This window comes from Pteropus vampyrus, unplaced genomic scaffold, assembly GCF_000151845.1.
Source record: "Pteropus vampyrus isolate Shadow unplaced genomic scaffold, Pvam_2.0 Scaffold37, whole genome shotgun sequence".
NCBI lineage: Eukaryota > Metazoa > Chordata > Mammalia > Chiroptera > Pteropodidae > Pteropus > Pteropus vampyrus.
In genome coordinates this window covers 2,979,865-2,988,452 of record NW_011888818.1, presented here as the reverse complement: position 1 = coordinate 2,988,452, position 8,588 = coordinate 2,979,865, and positions in this window count along the sequence as shown.

Here is an 8,588-nt window from a genome sequence, read left to right as displayed (position 1 = left end):
GAGAGGAGCCCTCTGCATATCAGGCCTTGGCACGGAGCATTTGATGCTTTTAGTCACACATAGTTATTCTGGAGCTCTCGGGCCTTCTGCGCACCGAGCCCATCACCATCTTGGCTTTGCACTTGGCACCTTGGTCTTTGCGGTTAAGAATCCTTTTCAGTTGTTGTGAGCAAGAGTGTGACATAATTTAGGTATTGAGAAACCTTAGGGTCTTTTGGATGACAGCCTGGTGACAGCTGCAATCCACATATAGACTGGCCTCAAGGTAGGACAAAAATGTGTCTGTCCTGATTGTCGCCAGCAGACTCCAAGGATGACCCCGTCCCTAAGAAAACTGTTTCCTCCACTTCAAAAAAAAAAAAAAAAAAAAAAAAAACCTCACTTTCCCTTGGTCATGAAAGCAGAAATTACCCTAGATCTAAATAATTTCTTCGAATTATTTCTGAGTCTGGGCTGTGGGGCTACAACTCGCTGGCGGGGCAGGTAGACCTTCAATTTCCATCCAGTCTTCTCAGTGTTTGTGGCTTGTGTGCCAGGAATTTCCCCAGAGACGGCTGGCTGTCAGCCCTTGGGGCACTGAGTACTGTCCCATATAGGCAGCTAGATTGTTCCCAAAGCCCAAGCTGGGATTCCATCTATGATCCAGGTGCAGAGCATGGGCCTCTGCAGGCCTAAGCCAAAAGCCCTGTATCCTGCAGTTTCCAGGAGTTCCCACTGTTCTATCCCCCAAAGTAATGGCAGAAAAGTGGTAACTTAGGGCGGCTTGCACAAGTGGGTACCGCGTCCCTGCTGCAGAAACTAATGCACATCTCCCAGTGGACTTGGCAGGGCCTCAGCATGGTACCCAGCAAAGCAGACACATGAGACTCTCTCCGCCATGAGCACCTGCTTTGTTCCTGTCGGTCTCTGCCAGTCTCTGCGAGTCTGGCCCCCCCGCCTCTGACGTAACCAAGTTTTGACCTAATTAAAAGGTGAAGTCCTGCAAGATCCAGCTAACTTTCTGTTCCACTTGTGCTTTTTTTTTGTATTTTCCAATAATTTTTTTTATGAATACTTATTGCTTATATAATCAAAGAAAGAGCAATCAGAGTTATTACGAAGATCAAGATTTTTTTCAAAGAAAACATTTTCTGGTTTTCTCAGAACATATGCCCAGAGTATTTTGTAGAGTTTGCTCTCAGAGCAGCTCACAAGTAATAGGGATTCAGAACTTAGATGACAGCCCTTTCGTGTGGGAGCCCCTGGCATCCACTGAGTAGGGCTCAGGAGGTCACCAGACAGCAAAAGACTAGAGCTGAAGGCCAGTCTTCACTCCAGCATCATATCCAATTTGAGAAGTTTTAAGTAGAACAGCAGAAATATCGATCATCTAGACCCGCTGCTTGAAGCTTGACCTTTGAAGAATGCTAAAGAGATGAAGGTATTTTTTGTAAAAGTAACAAGCATGTATTGATACTTGTTATGAACCAGCCACTCTACTAAAACATTATCTTATTAATGATAACGTTCAGCCTGTGAGGAAGGTATCATTTCCCTCAGCTACTAAAAGACAGAGCCAGTATGCAAACATCAGTCTGACAGATTGCAAAGCTCATGCTTTTACACAATATGATACATTGTCTCTCATATAACAGCATTTATATAAGGGCTAAGCCAGCATGAAGCCTAAATACACATACAAATATACATATTCAGTGCTCACTAGATGAATCCATGATAGATGATAGATAGATAGATAGATAGATAGATAGATAGATAGATAGATAGATAGATAGACAGATAGATGATGGATGGATAGATAGATAGATAGATAGATAGATAGATAGATAGATAGATAGATAGACAGATAGATGATAGATAGATAGATAGATAGATAGATAGATAGATAGATAGATAGATAGATAGATGATAGATCTCATGCTTTAAGCCTCACCAAATCCTTGCTGACTATTACAATAACTACTTTAGTTGGGCTTCAATTTTAGAAATTCACAATAAGATATTAACCATAAAGTGATCCCCTTCTAGGAGAGTTTTCTACTTGACATCTGATGACACCTCACTAGTCGGACGGCAGAGCCAAAGATTGACTGTCAGATAGAGCTGGGAAATGCACCTTTTTCTGGACATTAGTGTTGCTAGGGACACGGGTAAGCAAAAGTTTCAGGATCCTAAAAGAAATCACCAAATTGAAAATCACCAAATTCTTCCTGGTTAACATCATTCTTCCACCTTGAACTTTTAATTCCTTTATCATCAAAGTTTTTTCTATAACATAGAAAAAATTGCTTTCCAGAGTCAAGTTTCACAGGAAAAGCTGTCAATGGAGAACTCCCTTGTTTTCATTTTGAAATGCCATTATTCATTGGACTGAGGAAATTCTTTTCCAGTCCCCAAATCAAATAAACCAATTGTCCATTTGATTACAAGTAAGTATTTATCTCTTTACAAGTAACAGCCGAGCCATGAGTTAGATGAGCTTTGCCTTTTTCTCTCCCATTCTTGCTTTGTCTTCGTCAAAGGAAACACATTGTAAAAATGTATTTTTGTTATAAATTTTCCAACTTTGTTTCTCATGCTTAATTGATTTTCAGCATGGAAAAAAATTTTAAAAGAGTATTAGCCAGGAAAAGGAAACCTCAAACCTTATGAGTATCTTCTTAATAACCGTTTAATCTAAAATTGTGTTCACAAACGCTGATTATGTCTTTAACTGTTCATGCCACCTGCCCACCACAGCTGAGTGAGATTCAGTTTCTTGGACTTTGACATAATGTTCCGCTGCTACACCAGCAGCCAAGGGACTGTCGGGAGTTGAGCCTTTTTGCTTTCTACTCTGGGAAGCAAAACTGGTCATCAGTTCAAGCCTAGTAAATCAGTGTCAGCCAGTGAGGAATATGTCTTGGGATGTTGCTGCCCTTGCCACGGCATGAGATGGGACCACTTGCAGCAACATCTCTGTATTAATTAATAAATCAAGAGAATTAATTAATTCAATTAGCTTGTGCAGGGAATTGGGTGTAGTTTTAGAAACTCAGAGATTGGTTGAGATACAGTTCCTGCTTTGAGAGATGATTTACAATAGAAAGAGAGACGTTTTCTGACTTACTAAGACAAACCCTGCTAAGAGTGGTGATATCGGCTCAAGCAAGCAATGGTGGAGAGCAGAGAATTCTTCAGACAGAAGAGAGAGGAGAGAAGGAGGAGGGCATTCTAGGCAGAGGGAACAGCATGACCAGAATCTCAGAGGAGTCAACTTGTCTGAGATATTTGGGAGGGCCACAAGCCCTGTTGGGCTGTTGAGAGAGCTGTGCCTGGCAGTGTCACTGAAAAGGTGGGGTCAGATCAAAATAGAGAGGACCCGTGGTGTTTTCATAAGGGGTCTGGACTTTATCACTTAGGGAGTCACTGATGTGCCTTGAAGATGAGAAGTATTCTTACCTGCAATTTGATGAGATCATGCTCCCATTCACAGATGCTCCGGTCTGGCCTGCGGCTTAGTTGTGTAGGTGATGTTTGTCACTGTATCCTCAAAGTTCTCGTCCCATCCTTTTTGTGCTATTTCTCTTCGGACCTGGCACCCCAGCTCTCTTACAGGAATTGAGCTGGAGTCTCTTTCAGAAAAGGCAGGATCTCAGCAGATCTTGGCTCATCACCTCCAAAACCATAACAAAAAACAGCTCAGGGGCTCTTCATGTCTCCTTTTGCAGGATGCTTTCATTTCCGCCTCTGGAAGGAAGCAGCCCAGTAAGTAAACAGCATGAGCAGCAGCTGCCCGTGTGTGTGTGTGTGTGTGTGTGTGTGGGGGGGGAATCAAAGCACTTCAGCCCACCCTCCAACTTAGGGGAGTGTCAGAGTCAAGTCCGGAACTGCTGATGTCCCGGGGCTGGGACCGACAGTCACTGCCGTGGTGGGGGAAGGGGGCAGATGCAGTGAACTGAGTGCCAATGGAGGCCCAAGCAAGATGTGACAAGGGACCTCAGAGAAGGATAAAAAAAAAAGGCTATGGAGCTCAATAATCAATTTACTGATCACCTTTCTGTTCTGCAAAGTGTTCTGGTGATATTCTGTGAACTACAGCTCAGCAGTAGCAAATCAGGTAATTTTTTTTATCTGTGAATCTTTACATCTTACTCTTGACTTCTTAGTCCCCATGATGGCAGGACAAAAAAAAAAAAGGAAAGCTTAAACTTCCCAATCAAAGATATTACACTTATTTGTAGTTTAAAATTTATCTTCTAGGTAAATAGTTAATTAAATGGTAATAATGTAAAAAGGCATTTTCTTTTAGAAAAAACTCATTTCTATTATTGAAGATGAATTTTTGTAAGATGTATTCATCTTTGATAATAGAAATATTTTAAGTTATGTTAAGCATAGATACGTGGTTAGTAAGTAGAACCTGTTTGTGCTAAGCATAGAGAGGACAAGATGGAAGGAGCAGAAGATACCTAATAGTCGTGAGGCACCTGGGTACTAAGTGGCTGTTGTACACTAAATATACACGAGACTTATGAGGTATTAAATACAGAGAGGCACTAAATATATACAAGTTCTTAATATATAGGAGGCCTTAATTCGGCTGCCCATTGGAGACTCCCATTCTGGCTTTATGTGTCCTCGGCCCAAGAACACAAATAAGAGAAATTAGCCAACTGTTCATCCTCCCTCCACACCCCACTCTACTTCCTCTGAGGGCAAGTTAGTTGGCAGTTTCACATATGTCACCTCTTCCCATGACTTCTCATGAGCATGGCCACTACTCCCAGGTTATCTCAGACATTTCCCAGACAATTTTTCTTTGTCTGCCTAAGAGTGGTCCATCATCCAGCTGCCAACATGGTGGTCGGAGATACCCTGTTTCTCCAGGCCTTCACCTAAAAGCAGTGGCAGCAATTCAAATTGAAAACCATTCTTTGCCATCCGGAAGCTGGTTTCCTGCCATCCAGGGGGCAGGGGACTGGCTGGCCAGCTGCCCCGCCTTGCTTGGGTGAGCTGCCAGTAGAGGGTTGAATTTACATTTCAAATGTAGGGCTATTTTCCTTGTCCTTTTCCAGGATCTGGGAATCTGGGACAGGGTGCAATTATGTGATAGAAAGTGATTTTAAAAAAAAAAAGACACACAAATATAGAGCGCAATTTGGTAATTTGGTGATGGACAAAGGGGAGGGGGATTTGGGTGTTGAGAGAATGGAGTGAAGGATTAAAGAAATACAAATTAGTAATTGGTCATGGGCATGGGGAGCACGACATAGGGAATGCAGTTAACATTAATATGTTGGCTAAGTGGAAAACCAGAGGAGAGAAGGAGCAGTTAGGGGGATCATTTTATAAACTATATAAATGTCTAACCAATGTACTATATACTTGAAGCTAATAAATTTTTTTAAAAAAAGAAAAAGATAAAAAAAGAAAAAAGCATTGCTATATACCCTGTATTTGTTAGATTCCTCCTGTCAGCAATTCCCTCAGAAGGCGCCCCCACCCCCCGCTTCATTTATATGACCCCTTTTGATGCTTATGACCTCAGTGACCCAATGGGGCCACTTACCTGTGTCAGAAAATATCTTACTAATTACTCCGATTATTTCCTAGGCATATAATTTTATTAAACATATTCCCTGAATGTCAGCAGGTTTGAGGCACACAGTCCACACTGATGACATGAAACGAAACTGGACCGGCCAGGTCCTGCCCTCCTGGAGCTCACACTCTAGCAGGGGTCAAGCAGTAGAGAAACGAGCAAGCAAAACAGCAAATAAAGGCAATCCCAGATAGCGACGAATACTGTCGAGAAAATAAGGGAGCAAAATATAGTAGGCAGAGGGGGATAAATTATACTGAAGGTTAGGGGAGAGGTGCTGACAGGGTGAGATTTGGATTGAGAAAGAGTTAGTGAGCACAAATCTAGGAAAAGTGTGTTCTGAGTCACGGGACAGCCTGTGCAAAACTCCTCAGATGAGATTAACTTTGGAAGAATGGTCAGTGTGGCTGCAGCCTCCTGAGGGGTGGAGACTGCAGTCTGAGATCTGATCAGAGGCACAAGGAGGCATCACATCTTGACTGCATGTGCCCAGGGCACCCTAACGCAGAAATCACATCTCATATATTTGCAGTTTTCCCGAAGGGTTTGGCATGGGATTCGGCCAATAGGAAGCATGAAAGACACAGTTGGGATGAAATTAAACAAGAATTAAATGGAATTGGAGAGGACTGAGTTAAGGCCAAATAGCAAGTTACACAGTTGTTCCTCCTGGCTACATATGTTCTACTTCAGCTTCACCGGACAGCTTGTTGCCCCTGCACACACTCGCTGTGCTCTTGATGCCCCTGCTTGGATGAACTTCCTTCCCTGCCCCTCTTTTGGACGGCTACCTTCTCCTCACCCTTTGTGTTTCTCTCAATGTCACCTCCTCCAGAAATATCAGTCACACCTCTTCTTGAGTCACAACAAGCCAAAAATGTCTCCAGATATTATTAAAAATCTATAGTAGGGCTGTGTGGGATCTCTCCCAGTTGAGAATCACTGTTCTCTTCCTGCCTCTGCCCCTAATATGCTGTCCTCTCAAATTAGGATGACAGGGAAGGCAGGAAGAAGCAAAGCATTTGGAAACACAGCAGACTACATCAAGTCTTGTGGCACTATTACGAAGCAGTTCTTGGTTAAATCCACCTTAAATCAGTGCAACCTGCAACATTGCAGGTTCACAGAAGAAACAACTAATGAAAAATCAGAGGAAGTGCAAGACCAGGAGAGCCATTTAGGAACTAAAAATCTATTTTTGTGCCCATTATTCTAACAAACACTATTAAACTTCAGGATAGTGAGGTCAAGATTACACTGAAGAAAAGTTATTACGTTTTTATTACTATTATTTACTATCTACTATCGTTTGCATGTTGATTGGTTCCACATCCTGGAAAATAATTGAACTTTGCTGCCTGACCCTGATAACATTTTTGTGTTAATAACTTCTCTCCAACCCTAATTTTCAGCAGATATTTTGAGTCACACCCAGAGAAGAGGAGTTGTCACCTCCAGAAGTAGCTGTAAATGTGTTTCTAGAGGACACAGAGGTTGAGAGGCTAGAATCAAGACCTCAGGTGCAGATAAGGGCTCCAGGGCTCTGGTGAGAGGATTGGGCTGGGTAACTCAGGGCATGTAATTCAAGCCTGGCAGGTGTCTCCAGGAGTCAGGCTGAATTAATAGGCTAAACTGTTCACGCCCTTCTCCATATTCCCTGGGGAATAAGTGTGTGTTCAGCCAAAGGTTCCTCAGTCATTAGGGGAGTGCCCCCTCTAGGCCTCTGTACCAAACATCACAGACCTGTCAACACTGAAATGTTAGCAAGCTTCTCTCTTGGTCCCCAAGCTTTTTTTTTTTTTTTTTTTTTTTTTTTTGCCTACTTGTTCCACCTCTGGGCTTTCCTCTCCTCCAAGATTTTAAGGTTATTTGCTCTCTCAAAATCCAATTGCAGAAAGATCTCTGAGATGCTTATTCCATAACAAATTAAGAGCTGCTGAGAGCTTAATATACTGACCTTCTTAAATGAACCCACAAAATTTTCTCCTATAGTAGAATTTATCAACTGGAGGGTAGGGGGAAATTTTTTTCTTTTTTTTTTTCTTTTTTTTTAAACATCTACATGATAGAGGCAACATTTTATTCTTTTGAAAGGCCATTTAAACATACACACGCACACTTAATAATTATATAGAGCTATACTATTCCACACTGTAGCCACTAGTCATATGTGGTTATTTAGTAAGCGAAATGTGGCCAGTCTGAACTAAAATGTCCTGCAAATATAAAATACAAACTTGGTTCTAAAGACAGTGTAAACAACTGTAAAATAACATATTGATAATTTTTATATTTATTACATGTTAAAATGATATTTTGGATACTTTAGGTTAAATAAAATATATTATGAAAATTAATTTTATCTGTTTCTTTTTCCTTTTTATGTAATTACTAGAAAATTTAAAATTACATATGTGGTTTGCATTTTATTTCTTTTGGACAGTGCTGGTAGAGAGAGTTGTACATCACTAAAGTACTTTTATAGTAATTTAATCTGTAAGGGATTGACCATTACTTCATTTTTTAAAAAAATAAAAATGAGATTAGCAATTTGCTCTTGATCACGCGGTTAGCAGTAAAAATAGATCTTGGGTCTGCTAACTACAAAATCCAGCCTCTGTGTAAAAACCCAAAGACGATATCATGCCTTTGGATAAAATACTGGACTTAAGTCTCAGACAGGCAAACTTCAACGCAAATCTCTTTTTTCTAAAACTCTATGTTCCCCTTAAATCAATTTTTTCATTTTTTTAAGCTGGAACAGCAAAAACAGATGGAAAGATGGAGACATCTCATTGCTCTCAGGCCTCAGAGTTCCCTGGGCCTGGGAAACGGTACTGCAATGAGATGGAAAGCATTGGTAAAGAAAGCTCTGTTGTAGCAACCCCCATGCTCCCTGAAAAAAATTAAGTTCTTTATTCAGGAAAAATAAATTAACCAAGCTGACACCCTGGTTATTTTGCATCAGACTCGCCTCCCTTTCCCAAGCTTGGCAAAGATTAAT